Source organism: Wyeomyia smithii, chromosome 3 (genome assembly GCF_029784165.1).
Source record: "Wyeomyia smithii strain HCP4-BCI-WySm-NY-G18 chromosome 3, ASM2978416v1, whole genome shotgun sequence".
Lineage (NCBI taxonomy): Eukaryota > Metazoa > Arthropoda > Insecta > Diptera > Culicidae > Wyeomyia > Wyeomyia smithii.
The window spans coordinates 215,915,743-215,943,060 of NC_073696.1; the positions used below are offsets into that span (position 1 = coordinate 215,915,743).

Below are 27,318 nucleotides of genomic sequence, written 5' to 3' on the forward strand. Positions count from 1 at the left end.
ATTTGCCGAAAAATGCAAATTTATTTTTAAAATACAAAAATAATCTATCTGGCAACACTTCAAAAATAATATTTTTTCTGGATTCCTTGGTTTATTTTCTTCAGAATTCTTTTATCACTATTTTCTGGGTGTCTTACGTCTATAAATTGTATAAAAAATTATTACGAGGTTTACAACTTTTTTCGTAAAAATGTTATATCTCGAGATTGGCTCATATTACCTCTGGATGATAGGTGTTTCTTATGTGAAATTTTAGAAGTAAAAAATGGTACACTAAGGTCGCTTTTTACACGGTTGTTTTTACGCGGGTTTTTTACGCGGCTTTTTTAGGTGGATTCCGCAATCTCCGCGGCTTTTTTTACGCGGATTTCGTAATTTACGCGTTTTTTTACGCGGATTCCGGAATTTACTCGTTTTTTTACGCGGCACGTATCCCCTGCGTAAAAAGCGACTTTAGTGTGTTTTGAAAAATAGAAATAAATACTAGTCTTTAGTGATTGTTACATCAAGGCAACCAGTCCAAACCAGCCCAAATTTTACAGCGGATAGCGGTCCAGCAGCAGCAGCGTCAGTATCAAACCCCGGAGCAGATTTTGGAGTCCATCTCTTCGAACATCATCGAGTTTGTCTTCGACGAAGAAAACGGAGTTACGTTCGGACGTTGTTGTTTAATCGCTACCAGGATCTTTTCGAGAACGATGCAGACCACCTGAATGATGCGGCGAAGGTACGTTTACTTTTCCGAAAGCTGGACACCCATTCGCACAGCCGCTATCTCAACTACATTCTGTCAAAGCTTCCCAAGGACGTGAAGATTGAAGGCACAGTCAATATTCTCAATAAAATCTTCGGGCATCAAACGTAAAACGTTCCGGAAGAGGTTCATGTGTCTTTTCACGATTGTTGTTGACCATCTGCCGATGAACACTCAGCATGCAGAGAGCACTCAACCGCTGTTCAAATATTGTTGACCACAGTCAGGTTTTCACCCGACGTAATGTGCTGAACGAGCGTTCAATCGTGCATGTTTCCATGGTAGAGCAAGTGCAATTTTAACTGCTTTCTCAGTCGCAGGAAAGAAAGAACGGGTTTTAGCTAGCAGGTCTATAAGATCCAACTCTTCCAAGTTCTTACGATCTGTTCTCATACTGCTGCAATGTTAATACAAAACTTCCACCTCTCCAACAAAATTGTCAACTTCATAAAAAATTACTCCTCCAACGACATGCGTATTACGCTAACGGGATAGAGCAAGGACAACGCGTAGGCAGGTGCACTATCTTCATCGAACCGTGTTTCCAGTGAGGTTACAAGAGAATCAAGGTAAGGAATTGTCACAGCTCGGTTCCAATACTCCAAGCTATTATATGAGATGCAGGCGGATTTGCCCGGTACTTTTGCCGCTGCATTATCCTTGGTGGATCAACTGAAAAACCTGTGCAATTCCACGCAATATAGCGCAAGCATTTCATCAATTATTTTTGATCTGGCTGTTACTTCACACAGATGTTGGCTACGCCTATGCCTCCTCGTCAAGCAATTTTAGTCGAGTACTCCTACTCACTAGCAGGAACTCGCGTACTCTTTTATGGTAGCTGAGAGGAAATACGAAAGAGTTTGTTCGTGTCGGTTCGTGCTTGCTGCCACTCAGGGGAATGCATGAAGAAGAGTAGAGTATCTCCAAAGCGTGTGTCCAAAGACTTGAAAAGCGTAGCACATGTCTCGTTCTCAAGCAGAAAGGAGAAGAAAGGTTTTGCTTCTCGCTCGATTTGCAACGCTGCTAAAAACTAATTTGAAAGACATTGAGATGACTTATTTTTTAAAATCACTTTTTGTTTTAAAAATCAATTTTTTTCAATACGGGATCGCAAAATATTTGTTTCAAATGAAAATTCGTACAATGTTTTGAAAGTCGTCTCTTGACAACTTTTTACTTTTGAGATGAGAAAAAAAAAACTTTTTACTACCTCTTGTCATATTTCAAATACCGTTTTGACTCAAACTTAGAACAGTCTCAAACTTCGAACACTTCGGAATAAAAGTCACATTATTATAGCTAGAGTAATCAAAGATATTATTATTATATACCATTTCGTTCTTCGGAATGTCCTTTACCCAGTGATGTATAGCTCTTCACTGTAGGACCACTTCCAGGGAACCAGCAGGCGTTGAAAAAAGTGACAGTCAGTGTTGAGATGGTTTGCCTATCTATCTCTTAGTATTTACATTGGAGTGTTCGGAATTTGAATCAAAGCCGAGTTCTAAATTCTCGTTAATTTAATTAACAAAACATGTTTGATTTTTTATAAATAGCACCTAATTGCAACACAAATAAAATAACCAACATGTTAAACCTTTAAGATCGACGAGAAAATTCATTTTTAGTTGTTTTTTTAGTGCAAGAAGATACATCATAGCTTAAGTGTTCGAAATTTGATGCAGTACGGTATATTGCATTGTATGAAAATACCCTCGCCCTTATCCAAAAATGAAGCATGCAAAGTTGCATAGTTGCTTAGATGAATACCGCCTACACACGTAAAAACTTTCATTCGCGAAAAATCCGTCAATAGCAAACCTTAAAAAAATCATTGCAAGTCATTTTAATGGCTATCAACAAACACTAGAACGTATGTGAACTCTTGTGAATAAGTACCATATATTTTAACAAGTTTAGCAGAACAAAAACATTATTTGATAGATATTAATTTTCCTTTTTTATCGTTGGCGCGGAAAAGCAGTTCACTATTTTAAATTTTTTGAATCAGAAAAAAAATTTCTTCATCAATAACGTAATTCCTAAACTAATTTAGTGGCTAGATTTGTCAGCTTTTTTTTAAATGAAGTATGTTACTTAGCTTCTTAACTCTTTTGTTGGTTGTGTAATAAGATACTACTGGGTAATTTGCTTACCCCTTCTAGGACTTTGAAAATTTTGATATAATACAAAGACGATTGCAAAACAGGAATAAAAATGTTTCTGAAAATTCAAAATGAAGTCCTGCTTTTTCAATCATAGATGAACTAGAACAAAAATTATTAATACTTAGGCCGTTACAAATTTTATTTTCATTTTATGTCATTTTGCGCTCTAACTTTTTTATTTCAGGTTTCATCTCAAAACTGTCTTTGAACGACTTTTAGAGCTTTTTAAGAGAAACAATTTGCAGTGCTGACTTCGTAAATATCTCAATTTTACTCAACGTTAATAATATTTCTCATCAAAAAATATGCGTTTTTCATTTGTATGTCATTCTTTCTAGGGCAAACATAAAAAATATCTCTTGGCCTCATTTTGAAGGGCATACTTGACTCTATAAATGGAGGAATCTTAAAAAATATTTTATTTTTCAATTTCAGTAATTTCAATTTAAAAACAAGACAAAAGTTGCAATAATTTTATACATTATGCATATAAAAACACCCTGATTTATTTTATGGAATTTTTTCTCATAACTAGGAATAATTACCTTTAATTTGATCCAAAAAGATTAAAAATCGATCAACCGGTTCAAAAGTCATGAAATTTTTTTAAATTAAATACATCGAACACAGTCGTTTTTATGGTCACCCTATTTCGAAGTTGGTCACGCAAAGTGCTTCAATTGTGCTCAAAATCGCAGGGATGCATCTATGTTAAAAGTAATCAAACCTGTATTGTTTCGTTGGGTTGTTAAGGGGACTAGCTCCGAAATAGGGTGCCCATAAAAAACGGCTATATTCGACGTATTTTATTTAAAAAAAATCATAACTTTCGAACCAGTTGACCGATTTTCGATCTTTTTGGGTCTAATTGAAGGTAATTACGTCTAGTTATAAGAAAAAATACTAAAAAATAAATCTGGGTGCTTTCATGTGCATAATGTATAAAATTATTGAAATTTTCGTCTTGTTTTTAAATTGAATTCACTCAAATTTAAAAAATAACATATTTTTTTTAAATTCCTCCATTTATAGAGTCAAGTATGCCCTTCAAATGAGACCAAGAGATATTTTTTATGTTTGCCCCAAAAAGAATGACATACAAAAGGAAAACTCATATTTTTTGATGAAAAATATTAATAACTTTGAGTAAAATTAAGATATTTACGTAGTCAGCACTGTAAATTGTTGTAAAGCTTCAAAAGTCGTTCAAAGACAGTTTTGAGATGAAACTTGAAATAAAAAAATTAGAGCGCAAAATGTGTTTTTTCAATATAAATCGGTTGTTTTCAAAGAAAGAATAAAAATTTTTTTACAAAGTTACTTAAAATTGATGGAGCTATAACATTGTAGAACAAATTTTCCTTCTATTTACAAAGATGAAAAAGTTATATACTTGATTGCATCGAAAATGTTGGTCACCCTAATTTTTGATAATTTTTCAATAAGCGCTTTATCATATGTAACAACTTTGTAGAAGAAAGTTTTTCTCTAAAATGTTGCTATAGAGCTCTAGACCCAAATTGCCCCCTGAGTTTGGTTTCTGGACCATTGTGCAATGTATATTCCTGTATGATCAGAACAAAGGATTCGGATAATTGAAAGACAAGCGAACAGTTCAAAACTGACCTTTTCCGACTGCGATAAACAGGAGAAACAGGAACGAGTCGATTTGTTAGTCTAAAGCAAACAGAAACCTTTTACTATTTCTGTATATTCAAAACTAACTTCAAATTTGAAAAATCAAATCTTCAATCAACATGTCATAAAGTTGTCTATCTGCGAACAATCCTGATACCTTTTACGTATACATGTTACGTGCAGGATTTTTTTGCCATTAAAACCTTTTCCGTAGCTTGACCATTAATGGAAAAAAGCACAAAATTCAATCCAACATTAAGACTTCCTGTAGGTGTGCTGTTTTTTGCGAGCACTTCAGGAACGAGCCGAACAGTTTCTGCACTCATAACCGACAATCCGTTAATATTCAAGTAAACCACTTTTTAGTGATTGACTGTATGTTGTCTTAGTCAAAGCATGTTGGGCGGGTTTTAACCGCCACGCCGGTTGGCATTTTCCATTTTTTGCTACATTACAACGCTCAACTTAGGCTGCAACCATATAATGGTCGATATATGTAGACAGTCGTCAACAAGAGCTGTGCTGAGCTGTGAGTTTCGATCGGGGCATTGTTGCTGTACTCGGTTGACCACAACTAGATGGCCTTCACGCGGGCACGATAGCCACGCCACAGCCACAGCCCGGTTCGGTGTGCTGCTGTGAACGGACGGCTAAATGGACCGTAGCACAGCACCCTTAATTTTTTTGCTGCTGCGTCGACCGTCTTTTCACATTCGTATAGTATTGGCTTGATTGCAGCGAGCACGGTAGTACCTAGGTACCTATCTATCTGGTCATAGTCTGAACGCATATGAAAATTTGCAATGGCGGGTCTTTGGCTTCGAAATGAGCAGGAAATCGGCCCGTTCGTGTCTGGCCGGCATCGAACTGTGAAGCGGTTCGGTTGGTCATTAAAAAGTGAAGTTTGTGAGTACTTTGGACTTGCGAATATCTCCGTTGCCACGATCTACACTACATCCTGTGGTTTGGGCTTGAACATTCTCAGCAAAAACCTATTAATTGTGAAGCACAGGACAGCTGTTGCTAGCTAGATTGGATCGGATTATTGCAGAACAACCTTCTTCTGTGCGAATGGTTTATTTCGGATAATGAGATGGAATTTAAATACAATTGATTATAAATTATGATAATTTCAGCTGGTATTAATAACCATGCACAGTTCGTGAAACTGATATATTGGATAAATTGGAAGTCGCCGAGTAACATACGTTGAAATTAATGTTATGCATGCAGGGTGCATGAAAGGGTGCGAAATCGGTATGATCAGTTCAGCATAACCTATGCATGCATTAATGCTTTTCATCTCGAAATCAACCACAAGAACCCGAAGCGATAGCGATTTTTTCGCCGTTCATGATCGCAAACAATCGTGATCGAAGCGTCTCCAGTGAAGGATTAACAAGGTCGCATCCAATTCCAATTTGTATTCGAAAGCTGGCTACAAATGATCGGACGTTCGTTCGAATTCACAGCTTAATGCCTATGCTAATTTCGTACTCAATTGGATTCCATTAGCCGTGCTTCGTGATGTGTGCGGCTAGTTGCGAGCGGTAAGAGTTTCCTCGCCAGTTAACGGAACCGCTGGGCCATGATGGTCAAGTTCTCGGCACGGGCGTACTGCTGCCGTGGGTGCATTAACCAAAAGAGCAGTGGTCTTAAGCTACCCTGGGAGTCTTTTGGGTCGTTGTGCTTCAATGAAGTTTGGATTGAAATTTGTGAATGACATTTGAAACGATTTCTTATTTTCTAGTATCAATTCCAGTTAGACCAATTAAGCTCCGCACTACGTATCTAGTTTGTTAGCTGATTCTAAATGTCTGTAAGTTCTGCATACTCCTGAATGTACGTACTCTGCATAGTATCAATACTCGGCATTCGCAGAGCAGTCGTTCGAGCTTTTGCTTTCAAGACCACATCATGAGATGAAACTTGAAAAAAATTGCCCTTTGATGGTTCTTTGGTCTTTCTTATTGAGTTTTTCCCACGATGTTGCACTATAAATCTTTTAGATTATTTGTTAGATTGGCTCTATGACATCCCAGGTAGCTTTATGGCTACCTTCAATTGAGCTTTCTGGTGAAGCGGTAGAGTTTCATCTAAGTTTTTTTTTGACGAAGTGCCTGTCACAGACCCCATCGTTGGCAATTCCACGATGGTTGTGGATTTACAAACCTGATTTGCGAATAGGTGCCAAATAAAAAGTTTTTTCAAGTTTTGGAGAATTTTTCATTTTTTAAGACACATTCAAAAGATATTTAATGGAAAGTTTGTGTTCTACAGAAAGATTCTTCAAAAATCCGTTCCAGAATGTTTGAATTTGTGATTTTTGAGGCTTCGCGTTAAGAAAGTTGATTAACAAATCTTACTCACGTAAGAAAATTAAGGCAAAAAAAATCAAAGTGGTCTACTTTGGAAAATGAAATATAAACATGGTAAACAAATCCTCCCAACTGATCTCGAGGTAAGTAAGTAAGTTCGAATTCCAGCTCGGGAGAGACTGTTAGTGTCAGTAGTAACATCGTAGCGCTAGTCCCGCAATTGTCCTGTACACTAGACAGTTGGCTGCAAAGTCTGTGTATATTAAACAGAAAGGTCGAGCTGCAATACGGAATGCAGCATTAAAGTTTTTTTTGCTTTTTAATCAAGCTACATATTGCGGATGAAGTTTCGCCAAATTTGTGAAGAAAATTTTTATTTCTTAATTTCGTGTTTACGTAGTTAAAAACGTTCTTCTTTGTTTTATTATAATAGATGCACAAACTATTAGTAGTTTACCGAGGTTAATTCAATTAATGGCACCAGTGAGGTGTACGTAATCCTTAGTCTGATTATTGCCCCGCTTTTTCCAATTGATTGACTGTTCATGATTAGATTATTATCCCCAAATATAAGACATCAGTGATTAATTTTGCTTCACTCCTCTCAAGCCGTAGTTTTGAAACAGTTTTTTCCTTATTCGAGTAAAAGGGATAATAGTTGTTATGGGAGGACTGAGCGTAAAATGTTCAGAGACTGAAATGAAGTTTTCCTTAATCAAACATAGAAGCGACGAATCCGGCGAGCAATTACTCTGTGGCTTTTTGTCGCACTTTTGAGTTCGTTAGGGGCATCAAAACTAACAAACGTGGTTACAAAGCTACAATCTTTCATATATCTTCAGACTTAACTTGAACGCGAGTTGAAATAGTTGAACGATACCTGATGAATCAAAGAACACATCTGCATGAAATATTGCTAGTGAGTGAAAATTTCCATGCTTGATCATCACTTTCGGCCATCCCTGCAGATTCGAATGGTTGTAGATGTTCAATTGTTCATTCCAACTTCGATTTACTGAATGCTATGCCAACTAGTATTATAAATTCGTTCACGAACTTACTTTCATCTGCTGCTTTAAAAACTCCTGAATCTTGCTTGCTTTATTGGGGTTTTCCAACAGTCATTTTTTTTCTAGAAATAGAAATGACTTGTAGAAGTCGAAAATCGATGCATTGTTATGTTTTGGGGTTGGGTCTTTTGGAATAAAAATAAATAACTTTAAGAAACTAAATACGATATTCAATGCTATTTGGAAATTCAAGATGGTATAGTGGCAGGCGCGTAGCCAAGAGAAAAAAAATATACAAAAAATGTCTATATGAAATTATCGAAATCGAACTTTTTTCCGAAACCAAATGTCTTAGAATAGCGATAAAGTTTTCAAAGCCAAGAAACAAAAAGCTAGAAAAGGACCGGAATAAAATCGGAAAACAAATTTATTTCTCTCCGGGGTTTCAGTAGAATTTGTTTAAAAAAATCAATCGAGCAACACGCAAAAGTTGGATGGTGCAAAACCAGTACGAAATTGAGCGTTTTCAGCGAAATTGTTGATGTAGTTTTGAACCAGTACAATGATTGGCATAACGCAAATCATGCTCTAGCTTCTTTCAATGTATTTGGAAGTTTAAAACTACTACACTTAAAAGTTTCAACTGGTGTTGGTATCGTCATGTTGATTTGTACTGGTATTGATAATGTTTTTCAGAAGATTGCTCTCGCTGAAACAGTGCAACCAGCAATCAATACTGATAATTTGGGTACTGACTAGATTAAGGAAAATCGGTTCACTTTCATGAATTCGCTCATTAAATACATCATTGAATCATTAACAATTAAAAAGACATTAAGTTTGTTCAAAACATTTTGCATTTAACTATGGCTCTGGTTGAAGCACGATTTTTCGAGCGTCCCAAAATGATCGTTCGCCCGAAACTGAAGTTTACCGAAACATCACGATTCTCGTGTATATGATATATCTGATTTTTAATTATGTCAATGTATTCGCAGTACAACTGTTGCGTTATGCATTTCACACATTCAGTGTGCGATTTTAGTGTAAAATTTGTGCGAATCAGGAAGGCGCATTGATTGTACAAGACTTGAACTTTTGCGTGAACAGACTTCCATCTAGGCGGTCTTTATTTTCTCCACACGAGCGAATAATTATGTTTTACATATTCCTGGCAAAGGTCTAAAAGAGTTATTTAGCCTTTGCAATCGGACTTCCGGAAGTCGTGCCTCAAAGAGGTTAAAGCTTTGCCCTTTTGGCTGACGAAAAACAAATACAATTTTTTTGATATCGAAAAAAATATACCTACTGTCCTAGAAGGATTTTCGAGATGTGGTGTTGTCTCGAAAAAAAAAAATTCAGAAAAATCTACTTTCCCGTACGAAAACCTACCGACTCCCAGAAAGTCGATTTAAAAAAAAAATGTTTTGAAACAATATCAGATCTCAACGATCCATCCATTTCTAAGGCATTTGGCATAAACAATTTTTTTTTGATATCTAAAATTGCGTGTTTTTTTTTTCATCTACCAAAAAAGCAAAGCTTTAATCCCTTTGAATCCAAAAATCGATATCGTGCGGCACTTTGTGGACGCGGGAATGTCCATTCCGGCATCTACAACATCTTGACACTATTGGACAACGATCAGCATCGAAAGAAAGCCCGGTTCCGGACGGCCAACGACACTAAGCGACAAGAAGCTTCAAAGGATGCTGAAGAGGAAGACCGAGAGAAAAAGTGGCTAAATCGCTGCGTGCACTTGGCCGGGAGGTTAGTGCATGCTGTAAAACAGTGAAAAAATATCTTGAATCTGGAGGAAGCGGTAGTCCAGTCCACTGGTCTCGGAGCTGCCGGTAATGACGCAGCGACAGCGGTTGAATAAAATGGTCAGGTCGATTTTCCCGGCGAATCGCGACGTGGCAGTGGTGATGGACGACGAGACCTGTCTCACCCTGAATGGCAACAATTAGCAGGGCACTTCGTATTTTACCTCCCCCACGAAGGAACTGAGCACCGAGGTGAAGTTTATTTCACAAACCAAGTTTCCCAAGAAGGTCGGCTGTTCTTTGCTCTTCTTTCGCTCCGGGCGGGCTGCTGAACGGGGAAACTCATAGTACGAAGTGCCTGCCAGCAGTTACGTTGTTCATCAAGAAATACCATAAGGGCGAAGACACGGTGTTCTGGCCAGGTTAGGCGTCGGCCCACTACTCGAAGCGATCGTTGAACGAGATGGAGCGGCTGAATATCGATGTAGTACCGAAGGCGGCGAATCCGCCCAACGTCCCTAAGCTGCGTGCCATCGAGAATTTCTGGGCAAACTTGAAGCGCAAGATCTATTCCAACAATTTTGTCACGAAAACGGAGGAGGAATTAATTAAAAAAACGAAGAAAGAGCCTAAAAACATGCCTACACGCATGTTTTCGTCCGCCATGGCGAATGTTCCGGTTAACTGCCGGAAGGCTGCTTTGCAAATAAGATAATATAATTAACATTAATGGGAAACCTATCCAACTCAATGATCAGTCTTAGTTTTTTTTCATCACCATCTGGAAAAAGTCGATTTTTTCCGTAAACGTTAGTTTCGCCACCTTGTTCTGGCGAAGAAATATCGGAAAAATATATTATTTCAGACTATGCAACAGAAGGTTGCATCAAATGTCTGTATGGGGAAATGAAATTTTGTGACTGTACCTCTGGGAAAGAAGCTGCTGCACGATTGTACTGGAATTTTGCATGAGGATTATTTTCGAAGACGAAAGTTTTGAGATCTACTGCTAAACGAAATCCCAAAAGTTGTTTTCGAATTGATTGTTTCGTTGTTAATTCAAACAGCACGTGCGTTGCACGGTAAGCAGTATCGCTAATGATGGCAGGAAAATGCATAATCTTCTAAGTTGTTCTCTCCGATTCTTTCTCTTCAATATTCTCTCGCATTCATTTCTGTACTGCAACGCAACCCATATTGAGAGTGAGTGATGCGAGCGCGCCAAACCACTGGTTTTCTTGTACTGTTTTGTAATACAATAATAATTGATTTGAACCTGCCATTTTATTCAATACTCTGAAAATCCAATTTTTTCATCAACAACCCCCCCCCCCCCTCTCCTGGTCGGAAGTACTGTCATCGCCGTTGTACAATGCCATAATTGTTGTCCAGTACTATAAATTTAAACTAATTTAGCAATTGTCAGCAATTGTCCTAAGAAAAGCGTTCTAGATTTCAGTTTACGTCAAAATTTTTCGTCAAATATAGATGATGATTGAATGTCTACAGTAGAAGAACATAAAACGATAATTGCCTCTACACTCAGAAAAATCGCAAGGGTTGTATACAAAGCTACGACCGCAAGGTTGACGTGGAACTACATAAGGTTGATTGTTACACTACTTGTATTGAATACGTTTAAAATTCTGTGTGCATAACTGTGCATAACTGAACAGGAATGGAACAAACACTATACAACGCAAACAAGTTCCAACAATCAAAGTGCATGCAGATTAGAATAACATATTACTTTTAGTTCTAGCGCAAAATGAGAAAATATTAAATTTTCAATAATTTTTTGTTGTTGTCCTTATAAGGACTCAATTCCATATCGGATATAATGTTGCTCGCATCTCGGTGCTTCCCCGACAGAGGGGATTCAAGGCATTTTGCTGATAACATATTTGAAACAACACAGCATCCCGAAACGTTTGTGTGTTCTCATAATACGGCAACTTATCATCAGAGGAAGTGCCGGCTAATGTATCTACTACTGATGTTGCCCGCTACTGCACAAAAGCAGTTTTTACTAGAGGAAGTGCCGCTGCACCAGCTGACCCTGCTAATATCGCTGCTGATACCACTGTTACTGCTGATGTTATCCGCTGCCACAGCTGTTGCTGCTGCTGCTGTTAGGTAAGGATTGTTGTGGTTGCTGTCCAGAACTAATATGAGCAGTTTTAACTGGAACAGGTTCTTAAATATGCCAAATACTTCATTCCGAATTAGGGGAACTGCTAAAATGACCCCTTTATCAAAAAGGAACAACGAAATCGGAAATATCGAAAAAATATTTATTTTAATTCATTTTGTATGGAATGCCTTTGTTACGGTCCGCAAAATTGTTTTTGGTTATAGTTATAGCGAAAAACAAAAATCGTCGCGTGAGATTGAAAGAATAGTACGTGTACAAAAATCACGTTCTTTGTGCGTGAAATATCATGTAACTTTTTTCGAAGGCTTAATCATTTCCCGACTGATAGTTATCCTGTTTGATTGTCACGCAAACTACTCTAGCTTTAGTTGGATGCTTTTGATTGTCACAGAATAGCGAAACGACTAAACTTGGTTTTGTATATCATTAATTCAGCTAGATACTGTTTCTAATTATTTGAATAGGTGGTTAGAAACAGCCTGGAATATCCTTTTATTTTCAAATCAATATGATGTACAAATTTTAATCAGTAAATAGGAATTTAATTTTTGAAAAATGTTTTATTTTCTTCATCTAATTTAGAAAAATGTTATTTGTTACAGTTTTCATCAGAAAAGTGTTGACGAAAGACGACAGGTTGCCAGACAGAATAAAGCTTCCAGCTAACAAGGGCTAATTTGAGTAATGATTAGTTCTAGATTAATTTGAATTCGATTTACCGCTACCGCTACCGCTCATCAAGAAAATCGCATACAGTCAAACCTGTTTTCGTGCGAATTTTTTTGTGCGGTATATGAAAAAAGACCACTTCCGACAACATTTTCAGCCATTTAATTTTTCCGATTCTTGGAATGAATTCCAACGCATTACAGAAGTGTTGCGTTCAAAATATACTATTTGAGCCAGTTTTACGTGGGAAAAGTCACGAATTGCTTGTCTACGAAGGAAAGCGGTTGAAAGGAATAGTATGTTTAAAAAAGTTTCGTTTATCAATCCGATGTGTTCAATTTGTTCTCATAGGTATTCTAAATCAGAATCAACAACTTTCGAGTTATTTTCAACTGAGAATTTTTTTTATGCGGTCCCTATCAACCGCATAAAAAAAATTTGTTTCAATAATGCTGTGGAAATATTGTTTGTAGCTGCACGTGAAGTTTCAAATGATTTTTTTTATGCGGTTTATTTTGTGCGGTCCCTATCTCTCGCACAAAAACAGGTTTGACTGTATTCATTTTTGCTTGTCAAACGTAGTTTGATGCATTATTGTTCGGCCTGTGTCGGACTGTGCGTTATCGACAGCTTTCCGCTGTTCCTTTCCGATAGTCAGATAGGTTTTGCTCTCCGATACAGCACACAATCGACCAACATCAGCAAGTCGGATAGTGTGATTAGAAAAATAATAAAGTTGTTTTCTGCTACAATTATTAATTTTTGATGAATAATAAACCGCTTATAAGTAATGGAAGTATACGCGTAGTGTGTTGTGTATATAACTCGTGATACAATTCTCTGACAAAAACAAGTAACTTAATGTAGTTTTTGTATGTTAGTGCTTACTCACAGACTTTTTTGTATCCTTCACTGGCTTTAGAAAAAACAAGTGAAATAAATTTGTTCAATGCTCGGAATTTAAAAGCCGGATGTAATTTAAACAAGAACAGAAAAATCGTATGTATAGTCATTATAAACTGTTATCCAATACAATGCACATGTTGCTAAGCAATTTCCACCGCGAAACTTACCTTAAAATTTTCTCGGAACCTACAAATCTATTCGTCCGCTAACAATTATGAATTGTTCCGGCTGCGGCTGCGCTCTCTCTCACGCGGAAACAGTGTGCGCCACAATTGCAAGCTCCAGATCGATCGAGGACGACTCTGCATGCGTAGTGGCGTCAGTGGTTGCGATCGAATCCGAACCACTTTCCAAGCACGCGATCACACACGGTTGCGCTATCACGGGCAATTCGAAGCACTAGGTAGTATTTTCAAGCCCCGAAACTCAACGCCTCAACTGGTGCACATCAATCTTGAATAATTTTCTCTCCACTGTTGCTGCTGCTCTCGGTCTCGGTCTCAATTGCAGACCGCGATGCATTCAATTCCTTTCACTATTTTTGCTTCACTGTATTCGGTAAAACGGCAACTTAAAAAGATCAATATACAACGAAGATACAATCGCTCGCTAGTGAGTGAAGCGATAAAAGATAAACACTGCAGCTTTGTAATTTATCATATCAGCCGCCCGCTTTTGCTGCCACTACTGCTGCTGCTGCTGCTGGATGGTTGCAATAATTGTGTACAAAACGAACGACCCCCTCGCGGAGAAAACGAAAACAAGGAAAATGCTGTGAGAAAAATATTTTTTACTAGCATTATTACGCTTCTGCCAGGCCATGCCATGGGAAAACATCTGATTGCCTAGTCCGAGTTGCAAGAGTGTATGCGTGGTAGAGCCAATCTCCTGCTCGAGAACTGACAAAGAGAAACTGGTACTGGTGATTCGGTGCTGCTTCACACTACTGCTGGTGTGAACCTTTTGCAGAACTGCAGCTCCCAAAGTGCATACGAGCAACTAGCGTCAATTTGCCAATACCACTGCAGCGTGAAACACAGTGCAAAAATAAAAGCAGATCTCAGCCCCCGCTACAGTAAACGCTGGAACTTGTTGCTGTGGTGGCGATGGAGGAAAAACTTGAACGCTACCGAATGACAAACCCGGTAGGACAGGTTTTTTTTCGCTGGGGAACTTCGTACTACAGACTGAGTTGTCTTTTTTCGATGGTGTTGATTCAATTTGCCAAAAGTAGTTCTTCGCATAAATGTATCATAACGGTTATAGGTTACACCCACCAATAGCCGAAACCAAATCCGTGAAGCTACACGGATTTGGAATTCAAATTAGAACTTTTCGTTCCATTGAATATTTGAGAGAATTATATTTTCATATAAAGACTTTCTCTGAAGATGAAATATTAAACTCCTGTGGTATAGAGAGGTTTTAGGTTTTTGTTTGTAAGTTTGTTTCGTTTCAATCAATTACGATTACCAATTCTCTAATCTTTACCTAATATTTGTTTTATTGCTTTCTATGTTTCGAGTTTTGTTTCATTCATTTTTCTGTTGCCTCACGATTATATTCAATGCTGTATAACAGTTCTAGTTTTGTTTCAATGTTGATGTTCTATGTCAATTGAATTCTCATGTTTTTGTTTTTCTTTAACTTATATTCGATTTTATCTCTCGATTGCTTCAACTTAAAATCATTCATTTCTTGATTTCATCCTATTTTTTCTCATTTTTATTTGATTTCCTTAATTTTCCATGTACACTATGGTTGCATCAAATTTTTATTTAATTTTTTGGCTGAGTGTGAACAAACTTTAATTCATTTTCCTCTCACTTTTTATCTATTTTTGGCCGCTTTTGAATTCTTCAAATTAGTAACAATGCGGACATTTTAAAATTATTCTTTTGAATATTTAATTTCAGTTTCCTTTTTATGTTTTCCAATTCACATTAGAAGAATTGAATAAAATTCAGATGAAATAAGGCTAGTTTCTTGTGAGTTTTGTAATGAAATTACTACTATATAGATTTGTAAATTTATAAAGAATTATTGAAGCTTTGAGAGGAACATAAGGCAATTAGAAACAAAACACTAGCAGTAGAAAAACTACCGTAAAATTTAGAATTCTCGAAAAGAGTTTCAGAGAAAAACAAAGCTCATAAGAATTTGTACGAAATAACTTATCTCTGGCCCAGCATTTCACTCACAGAAAATATACATCTTAAGCAAAGCTTTTGTTAAGATAGCTGTGGAAACTTAATCGAAATCAATAACATTACATATTGCAATATCTCTTAGTAAAACATCCTATCATTTCACACCATTGCAGTTTTCCAAAACACTATTATGTAAACCAAAAAAAAATCATCCGAAGCGTTTTCGGTCAATTAGCGACCAAAAGATCACTTCGAAAACAAAACAATTATCCGCTACTTTATCCAACCATATATCGCTTACTTTCCCGCCTATCGATCGATCGCAGCTGCGCCGATGACGATGACGACGGATTAAAAATATCCAACATTCACTGTACCGCACCGCGGTAACCCATTTGTGTATGTACACAACCAAAACCGCTTTGGATTTTCGTGGCCGTAATGTCCGTATATTTCTCTTAGCCACCTTTCTTGTATGTGCCATTCGTTGTATGTGCACTGGCTCTATACTTATTACTTCGCCTCGCTCCAATCGTATGTCACTCGGCTCGCAATAGCTTGTTGAGTAATCGTTGAGCGGATAATTTTCCATTTTCCGGAATATTTCTGGCACACTTTTCGCATCGCCACAATACACCGATGAATTACATCAGTTGTGCAAGATCATTCGATCCCCCCCTGGGGCAAGGATAGCGTTGAAATGTTCTTCACCAGCAGCAGTCGTACTGGCAGCAGTAGCAGCTGTTATTTGTCAAAAGGTGAAGGCTTTGACATTTGGACTGGACACATCAGAACTCTGTTTTTTGTTCGCCACAAGCAGAATTTGTTTGGACGTTAGACTATAGTATGCTGCAACTTTGGAGGCTATTTTCCATCCATCAGCCGATGGAAAGTGAAAATCGTTGACTCACTCACTTTGCGATTTCTTGGTCGCGAAACACTGTAACACTGGGCAACGTAATCCACTTTCTGAGTGTCACATCAGCACACACACAGCGATCATTGGCAAGACGCGTGCGGAGAAGTGGATGGAGGTGCCAGTCAGCGATCACGACGACGACGACGACGGATAGCTTTTGCTGCTTACTTACGCGTAGCGCGACGAGAGCGATCTGCAAACGACGACGGCATGCAGCGAGGGTTCGTTGTCTACTGAGTGGAGAAATCTCCTCTTGGAGACCGCGAGACTTCTTGTGCATACGATCGAAGCTAGTTAAAGAGGGCCGCCGCCGCCGCCGTCGTCGTCGTTGTTGTTAGGTAGTTGTTGGGGAGCGCGTGTACCTATGCTTTATAATGCGCTTGGCTTGGCGCTCTCCCCAAGACAGTGAAAGGAAAGTTGAGCGAGTGTTTGCGGACTGACGGCTTCTAAGCTCGGGCAGCTGGAGCTTGTCGTTTGTATGGCAGTCTTTTGGCCTTTACTTTGCTTTTGCCTGTGTCGGTCGTGAAGGCTGTCCAGAACAGTCGAGAGAAGGCGCACGCCGAGAGAAATGTGTTCGTCACTTTTATCTTGCTAGTATGCAAAATTGAGAGCGCACTGCTGCTTGGGATGGTATGCACTAGAGGAAAAACAAAAGCTTGAATCACAAATTTTCAGTGGATAGTTTGAAGGACAAAAAGTGAATCACTAGGATCCGCTTGGTATACTGTATTGATTGTTCATCAATTAGCGAAGTCACAAAGTCACTTTTGGAGCAGTTATTATTTGTTGTACACTCTCCGTCTTTTATAATGTTGTGTAACTATATTAACTGTAACACAAATAAAAAATAACTGTAACACGTTTCAATTTTTGTTATTTCTTTGTTTAAAAAACTCAATGGTATTCTTGTTTAAATTATAAATATTAAGAGGTTGTAATTCAAATTTTGCATTTGATCGTTACCTGAATAAGCGAACATTTCAAGCAGTTACCACCTATAACTTTTTTAAACTTAGAAAAATGTGATATATTGGATGGACAGTAGGCTGTCCCAAAAAAAATCGATGTTGAAAAAGTCAAGGTGCTCAGCCCTAAATTGAAAGATAATGTTATTTGTATCATTTTTGTAAAACATTTCGACTTTCTAAAAAATCGTTTTCAGGTTGCCCAAACGTGATATATGACTTTTTCAAGCTACAATACCACTCTTTTGCACCTTTTTCAAATCTGTTCGATTCCTAAATTTTTCCATATATTTTTTTATTTTTGTGCGGTTGTTTTTGAATATTTTGCATGGTTTGGTTCAGCATCGCATTCAATTATTTGACTCACAGAGCCCATTGAACATTACAAAAAAGTGAATTTTTCTCATAATTTTAAAATAAAACCCTTCAAAACACATATTACAAAATTTTTTGATCATGAACTGAAATTTTTACTGCAAAGCGGAATTCAAGACGAAAACTTACATGAAAAAAGATCCTTGATATCTTATCGGGGGGCTGAGATATTGGCCGTTTGTGTGTATAATTTCCTAAATAGTGATTCAAATGTTGATTATAGCCATAAAATATGTTCGGAGAAGGTTCGGGATATCCAAAAATGCATCTTTTAATGTAGAAAGATGGGTAATCAATCCTCATATGAGTGAGATCAAAAATTTACTTTTTAATCAGAATAAGATAGATGCAAGATGTCTTCGACAAAGTTTTAGATTATCTCAAAACAAGAAACTTTACCGAAGACACCATGTTTCTACCTCTTACATATTACGAGTAACTTTGAGTTTTCTATTAGAAGGTACAAAAAATCACAATTTCCGTTCTAACTTTTTTCGCAGATTTTTCCGAATTTTCGAACCTTCTACTAAGTTATCAGCTATCCAAAAATGCATTTGTTTTCTGAGCATTGTTATATTTTATCTCCTAAAATAAAACAGTTATTTAACATATTTGTTAAAATGAATAGTTTTCCATCACATAGAAAAATGTCAACATCTCAGCTCCCCGATAAGATATCAAGTATCTTTTTTCATGTAAATTTTCGTAGTAAGTCCCGCTTTGCAATGAAAGATTCAATTCTTGATCAAAAATTTTTTTATTTGTGTTTTGAAGGGTTTTATCTTAAAATTATGAGAAATTTTTTTTTGTGATGTTCAATGGGCTCTGGGAGTCACAAAACTGAATGCAATGTTGAACTGAACCATGAAAAATATTAAAAAACAACCCCACAAAAATAAAAAGATATATGGAAAAATTTAGGAATCGAACTGAATTGAAAAAAGTGCAAAAGAGTGGGTTTGTAGCTTAAAAAAGTAATTTTATCATAAATCACGTTAGGGCAACCTGAAAACACTTTTTTAGAAAGTCGAAATGTTCTACAAAAACGCTATAAATAACATTATCTTCCAATTTAGAGCTGAGCACCTTGACTTTTTCAACATCGATTTATTTCGGGACACCCTAATGGACAGTAAATTACAAGCGGATTATATACATATGTTTTGATAAAAATAGTCTTTTTACTATATTCACATTAACTGCATTGAAAACTACGTACTTTTAGTAATATGTGAAAAAAATACATATTTTTAGTGATAGTGAAAAAAATACATATTTTTAGTGATGGCAAGATTCATGGCAAGTTTAAGAAAACCATAAAACTACACCCTTCGCTGCAAACCATATTTTTATTTCAAGCGTTTGTGGTGTGTAAGATTTAAAATAAAAACCTGACAAATTATCTGAAATTCTCAGATTTTGTTCCTTGCTAGAATAATAAGTTCGTGCGGTCTTACTATCGTCTTACTATCGTTCGTTTCATTGAGTATTTTGCGCTCAAACTTCTCTCTAATACCAATAACCTGTAAACCTATCTCATAATCATTGTTTAGCTTTTAACGCTTTATACGATTATTAAATTAAATTAAACTTTTAATTACTTCAATACGATATTCTAATTTGAATCTTGACACATTATTTGTTTGATATTGCACATTTTAACATAAACTAATGGAGCTTAAAGAAAATTGTTTCAACTTTGTAGCTAAAACTCGTGTGTTGCAGAATCAAAGTTCTTTTAAAAATTGGTCGTGAAATTTTTTTAGTCAATTTATTTCATTTCAAAAAAAAAATGCGCAGAAGGAAACTTTCCATAAAAGTCGCAATAACTATCGTCGTTTCTAGTCTTTTAGTTATTTAATTTTAAAACCAGTATTCATGTCGAACAATGTTTAGTTTGTACTAAAATACTGAAAAAATAATTACTTATATTTTTCAAATTTGTTCCCTGATAGATTTCAAAATATTTAGGTATTATAAAATAAAAAAAAATTCTTACTAATCTTCTTTTCAAATTTGTTCTCTGATAGATTTCAAAATATTTATGTAAATTATGAAATAAAAAATTTTTTTTACTAATTTATCAGTAGCGTCAGTGGAAATCGTGATTTCGTGGAATCCGCGAATCCCGCGTAATTCAGCATCGATCGTGAACTTTACAAAAGTCCGCGAAACTCCGCGAAAGTAATGAAAAACAGTAACATTCTATATTAATCATAAAATATTTCGATTTGAAACCTGCTAAATTCACGAAAACCAGCAATACGGACGAACTGAAGATTAATGGGCACCTCGATGACAACGAGAGGCCTTTTCCTACGTGATCAATAAGATGAAACAGTAATACTGCTTTCTTATAAATCGTTTTCGTCAGCCTGGATTGAGTTGTCTTTTGAAGGCTCGGTTGCTAAATCCTTCTCGAGCAAAGATTGATGACCTGCATGATAGAATTCCAGAGCGTGCAACCATAAAATCGAAGTTGCAAGATGTGCTAACTACTAGAGGTAGGAAAAATGGTTCACTAAAGTGAGCAGATCAGAGCGATTCCGCTCACTAAGGTGAATTAGTTCTTTTTAACGGCTCACTCGCTCTTTTCATTCTACATAATTTCCATTAGAGCTTATTATCAGCCACCGCAAGCGAGAGCAATGTGAAGAACCAGCTCTTCGGATCAGTTCGTGAGCGGATTGCCCATCTCTACTAACTACAAGCGAACATTTTCGAAAATACCCGAAGGAATGCTGCAACTATCGTGGCATTACGCACATCAACGCTGCTTATAAAATACTCTCCCAAGTTCGAACGTTTAAAACCTTTAACCAGGAGGTTCGTGGGAAAGTACCAGGCGGGTTTCATGAGAGACCGCGCAACCACGGACCAGATATTTTCAATTCGACAGATTTTGCAAAAATGTCGCGAGTACAACGTGTCCACGCATCACATTTTTATCGACTTCAAAGCAGCCTATGATACAGTTGATCGAGAACAGTAATGGCAGATCATGCACGAAAACGAGGATATTCTCCCGGATTACCTGACGCGGCTGATCAAGGCTACCATGACGATATGTTTCGTGTGTGTTTCGTGGATGCTCTCGAGTTTTTTTGAGTCATGCCGAGGATTGAGCCAAGGTGATGAACTTTCCTGTTTGCCTTTTAACAGCGCCCACGAAGGTGTGGTACGAAGAGCGGACATCGACATGAGTGGTATGATTTTCACGGAGCGGGCTAAAGACTTCACTGATGACTTCGACATCAAAAAAGCTAAATAACCCAGGGAAAGCGAAAAAAAAAACCAAAAACAGCGAAAAAGCCACAACAGAAATTAGTTTCAAAAGGAAAAAAAAAAACATTAAAAGCAGCAGAGAAACTCGTAAACCAAAAAAAGAACATCTGAAAATTGATCCTAAATTAGTATCTTATAAATTGGAAAAGCAATTACAAATGAGAAAAAAACTCAAAAAAAACTATATCAAATTTAATTCAGTATTCGGAATTATTCCGAAAGACTAGAAAGAATAAAAAAACATGAATTCCGAATTTAGTTCAAAATGGTTGCGAAACGTACCAAAGACTAAAAAAACCAATTATGGAATCGATAGTTTAAAACGTTTTAATAAGACAGAAAAGGTCAGAATAAAATATGATCAAAATAGACATAAGGGGTTGAAAAATGTTTTCTAGTACAAAAGAAACAGAAGAAATTAAAAATTAGTCCTGAATTATATAAAAAAATTCTGTGAAAATCCGAATGAAGCAAACAAGGTATTAACTTAAAACGCTTGACAACGCTCCTGGAACCCAGAGAAAAAGACAATAATCTCAATATCAATATCAATGATCTAATTAAATAACTCTAACGAGAAGAACAGAGCGGGGGCCTAGTGTGGTTGGTAACGTCTCCGCCAACCACGCTCGACGCCTGGGTTCGAATCCCACCGCCGACATAGGTGTCGATGGTTGTGAGGTGGCGTGATCCACTCACAACCAACCAAACTGGTCTAGATTCAATCCTAGCCGACACCGGGAGATTTTCTGAGGCAAAAAATCTCTGGGATCACGCCTTCCATCGCATGAGGAAGTAAAGCCGTTGGCGCCGGTCCGTTAATAAACGGGTCGTGAGTTAGGGTCCTGGGTGTGGAGTTGCCTCCCTGGGCGTCGGTGATTGGCCACAACAGTGGCGGAACAAGACCGACGGAAAATAAGCGAGAATAAAAAAAAAAAAAAAAAATAACGAGAAGAATAAGTCAGAAAGAAAATGATTCAAATTCAGCCTTATAGGGCAAAGCCTACATTTATTCCAAATTTAGCTAAAATTGGTTCTGTACATGAATAAAACTGATTCCAAATTTAGTTGGTAGCTTAGTTGAAACTGCCAAACTTCAAATTTATCTATGAAATAGTCGAAATGGCTCTAAAACCACAATATCAACCACAATATCTGCAAAGTTTTTATTATAGGCCAATGAATTTTTCAAACAGATGTCCATTTTTTGACAAAAATATCGTGTGCACATGAACATCATCATTAGCCCCTTTTCTCCCCCTCCCGTGGACATTTTCGTACATGCCAACCCACCCCCTCCTTAAATTGTTCACGTAGAATTCAGACGGCCCCTTATTAGGTTAAAGGTTATTAGGTCATAGTTTTTCGGGAATCAGCGAAAAATATACGTTTATTGTTTTTGATATTTTTATTTCTTATAAAGAAAACTACTGACGACGACAATGTTAAATAGTTCACTACTATGTTATAAAAAATCAAATCAAATATCAAATAAGGTGAGAAAATTGAATAAGTTGAAATAAGTTGAGATAATGAGATAGATAATGCAATATCAAACAAGTTATGAAAAATCAAATCAAACATCAAATTTAAATGAAGAGAAAGAAACAGGGTGATAGAAAAAGAGAGAGAATGAAACGAAGAGAAAAGATGAGAGATAAAAATAGCCAGAAGAGAAAAGAGAGGGAGAAAAAAGATAGGGCGAGAAAGACAAGGATATAAATAATAAAAGAGAGAGAGAAAAACAGATGACATGACAATGATACTAAAGGAAATAATCTTCAAAAATATCTAAGAAGGTCAATGCTCTATGTGAAAAAATCTGAATATCCTATTAAGAAACTGCTGAAAATTAGGCTTTGCTCTTTTTTCGCCACTTTTTATGAATTTATAATGTAATTTCCAATTTATAATTTATAATGAGAAGTTCTGAATTCAGTGACAACTTCTTAGTAGCAAATTACATCGAAAACTATTCGGTTTCTTCTGAATATATGAAACTGTGTATACCTAAACATAAAAGAAGATGAAATAAATGAAAAGAAAGGGAACAGTAAGAGAATGGAAATTGAATGGAATGGAAGGAGAAACAGGACAAATGGAATGGGAGGAGAAACATGATGAGGAAGAAGAAGAAAAGAAAAAAGCAGGAGAAAAGAAAACTGAAGGAGAGACGAAGAAAGAGAAAGATTCAGAGATAAAGGTAGATGAAAAAAGAGAGACAGAAAAAGACACATAGATAGATAGAGAGAGAGATAGAAAGAGAGAGAGAGAGAACTTTTCTCCTTATTGCTAAAAAAGTTAAATATCCCATGCCAAACATCTTCGTTAGTATCATAGAATTACACCTAAAAAATTTTTTTTAATTTGCGCGTAATAGCACCAAATTACAACAACATGTTCTTTAGAAAAAGTATGTCAGATTGTGATACAGTAATCAACCGATTATATCTGTACCCGATTTTATCTGCCCCCGATTTATCACATTTTTCACCCGATTTTATCATCATAATACATTTCATTAAAAAAATGTCAGGGTGAACTGATTTTCTATTACGCTTCAATAGTTAAGATATTTTTCATAATTCTGTGTATTCTGGATGCAGTTTACATTAAAAATTCAACCGATGCACAATGTTACATTGTGCTGTTATCGTGCGAACAATTGAATAGTGATAGAAATGTTTATTATAACCGTATAATATGTTCGGAGAAGTTTCAAAATATTTGAAAACGCATCTTTTGATGTAGAAAGCTGGGTGATCAATCCTCCTAAAAGTGAGATACAATATTTACTTTTTCATTAGATAAAGATAGACGCTTGGTGTCTTAGGCAAAGTATTAGGTGATCTCAAAACAAGAAACTTTACAGAAGACATCATGTTTCTATCTCTTAAATATTGCAAGCAACATAAAGTTTTCTATGAAAAGGCATTAAAAATCGTTATTTACATTTTAAGATTTTTCTGGTTGCAATATGTGAGAGATATCAGCATGCTGTCTTCGGCAAAGTTTAGTGTTGTGAGAACATCTAATATTTTGCCTATGGTACTGCGCTACGAAGAAGCAAGTAATTCATTTTACCAATTCAAACAAAAACATGAACGATTAAAAAACATAATTGTAATTTATTTGCAACTTTACATCGATTTTTTTAGGTTATTTATTTATTCAGGTTTGTTCAGAAAAATTTTAGGCAACTGAATTATCTATCTAAATAATATTTAAAAAAAATAGTGATGATCGATTTTTTATAGTCACGTTTTGTTTTTGAAATTTTTTTTTCAGTACAGGATCTCAAATTGAATTTTTGAAATATTTTTTATAAAAGCTCAAACAGTTTTCTCAAATTCATCCCTTGACAACTTTTCTCTATCGTTTGTCATTATTCAGATATATCGATTTATGAAAAAACAACTGCAGCTTTTTTCATATGTTTGTACAGATAAATTTTCCAAAAAAAATTAAAATCGCTGATTTTACGTATTTAGTTATTGATTTAACATCTTCAATGAAAAAAAAAAAAATTTTAAAAATTTCCCGATTTTATCAATTTCCCTATTTTATCACGCCAAAAATCATCAGGGTGAGATATAATCGGGTGATCACTGTAATACATACATACTTACATACACATACATATAATTACACATACAAATGCATAAAGACTTGCTGACTTACTTGCTAAGAAAAAAAAATGAAAAATCATAGCTTTGTAACCATTTGTGTGAATTTTGGTGCCCCTAGCAAAGACAATTGTTTCACAGACTTAAATAAGTTTTCCCGTAAGCCAACTCACACTGGGAAAAAATGAACCCAAATTCTCACTTATTAGAAGCCGCTGGGTTGACAACCTGAAATATAGCATTTCTTATGTAAAATTGGTCAATAAATCGATTGGTGATATTTTCATTCTGTGCAGGGCACGGGAAAGCGTCTATATTTCCAGAAATACACAAAAATAGGGTGAAAAGGGGCAAAATAGACCATCACCATTCGATTTATTGAGCAATTTTACACAAGAAATGCTATATTCCAGGTTGTTAGTTTAGTGACGATTATTTAGTGAAAATGTGGCTTCCGTTTTTTTTTCACTTAATAATCGCAATCTGAAACATAGAATTTATTATGTAGAATTGGTCAACAAATCGATTTGTAATGGTTTTATTTTGGGCAGGGTACGAGAAATGATTTATTTTGCCCCTTTCCACCCTTATTTTGCGTATTTTTGAAAATATAGACCCTTTCCCATGCCCTGTCCAGAATGAAAATAACACCAATCGATTTATTGACCAATTTTACATATAAAATGATATATTTCAGGTTGCCAGCCCAGCGGCTTCTAATAAGTGAGAATTTGGGTTCATTTTTTCCCAGTGTGAGTTGGCTTACGGGAAAACTTATTTAAGTCTGTGAAACAATTGTCTTTGCTAATTAATAGGAATTCGGGTTCATTTTTTCCCAGTGTGCAATGTAGAAGTGACGAATCCGATAAGCACTTCATGTGCGGGATTTTGACGTACTTCTGCATAACTAGGAGCTCCGAAATGGAATGGTTAAAAAGCTATAATTTTTTTAGGGTAACTATTTTGAGCTTTAGGACAACATTATTTTTCTCTTTTGTTGACCAATATAATGTAGCGAACAAACACGCACACTTTCATTTGAAGAGATGAGTACATAATTCTGGTTCTAGAATAAGCACAATTATATCCAAATCAGATCTGTGATATGGTACGTATTTGAGCAAATGTGAAATAGTTCTGTTCTTCATTTTCATTGTGATTTATAGATGGAAATGATTCTATTCTTTAGTCTTTTTTCAAAGTTATTCAGCAGACACCATTCATCAAATTTTTGCCATGAGGTTGTTTTTCCGTTTTTTCGCGCGAAGTTAACGTGTTTTATCTTGTAGGCTTAGTAATTTACAAGATTTTTGTCTTTAATATACTTCCTCACCAGTCGGAGATGGGTTTTCTTAACCTTTTTTTTTTCGATGTAATGAAAGCGACACAGCGAAATAGCTTTTGCACTTTTCTAAAGGTAGGGATACCATCTGGTCAAAGTCAGGACACCTCTATCGGCACACGTTTGATCTAAACTATTTTTATTATTCCATGTGAATGTGAAAACAATAAAACACGTTATATATGATTAGCATTTCAAAAAACACCAAACAATTATTTACTTATTAAACATATTTCTCAGATCATCCAGTTTTATTAAGCAACTTTAAATTAATAGGCAGATAGGTACTTAAAAAATGCAGCACTCGTAAATTGTTTTTAGTTAAACTTAACAATTTCCAGATGTTTGACGGTTACACCGCCTAGGCGATTTCTCTCGTTATTAAACTAAGATTCAACCAAAGAAAATATTCGTTAGCGGTGACCGAACCTTCAAAAATTCTGCATATTATTGCCACATCACCAAATTGAATATTTTTGGGAAATCAGGACAAATGCTCAAAAATGCAAAATAAATTAGGACTTCCAAATAAGATTTTAAAATCAGGACATTTACTGCTAAATCAGGACGAATGGTATCCCTATCTAAAGGTAACTTTGAACATTCTGTGTGTCGTTTTTTTGCCTCGGAATTACGAATGACCACTTTTTCAACCCATCCCTCTAGGAGACATTATTTAATAGTTGGAAACTTCTTACAAAACAAAACTACCACTACATAGTATGAACATCGATAGCATCGAACGACGAGATTTTTTTTGTTTTTCATAGGGAACCAACATTTATTTTATAAATGAACAGGATAAAGCTAGCTCTCACAAATACAACAGCACTGTTTTGCAACTCAGATAATGCAGCGAGCGTTTGAAAAATCGAAAATTAAAGGTTGACCAATTTTTCTAATAATGACATTATTGTTCTTTTTTGACATTTGAAAAACCAACAATAAAAATGTCAAAATTGCCCTAAATAATCTAGAAAGTCTGTATCTAATAAACGTTAAGATCAAATTTCGACAGCGAAATGCTACCTAAGCTATGCGGTGCACTTTAGATAAACACGGGAAGAATCGCGGGATGAATTTAGGGGAAGTCCGTTAATCAAAATGCGGGACACCTCAGTTTTGGTTAAAGTTACGAACATTGCATACAAGTTGTATGAAACCTTTCACGACATGAATATCCACTAGGCTAACCTCACCTACTTTGCTAACTTATCGTTTACATGAAAAACGAAGTGTCAGATGCTGTCAGCTTGACAGCCGCACGAC

The 27,318-nt window shown here is 36.1% G+C and overlaps 1 protein-coding gene across 8 annotated transcripts in view; it reads right to left on the reverse strand.

Annotated features, from left to right (window-relative positions):
- LOC129727894 (chitin synthase chs-2) overlaps positions 1 to 16,700 on the reverse strand; it is a 91,523-nt gene extending 74,823 nt beyond the window's left edge. For 2 of the 8 annotated variants that reach the window (XM_055686154.1, XM_055686153.1), the window contains exons 1-2: positions 16,453 to 16,700; positions 13,555 to 13,957 (exon numbers count right to left, since the gene is read on the reverse strand). The gene's annotated coding sequence lies outside the window, so the exon portion shown is untranslated. Of the gene's footprint in view, positions 1 to 13,554; positions 13,997 to 16,448 lie in introns of all 8 variants that reach the window. The other 6 variants (XM_055686155.1, XM_055686156.1, XM_055686158.1 and 3 more) reach the window with 6 other exon arrangements.
- Positions 16,701 to 27,318: the final 10,618 nt, after the last annotated feature.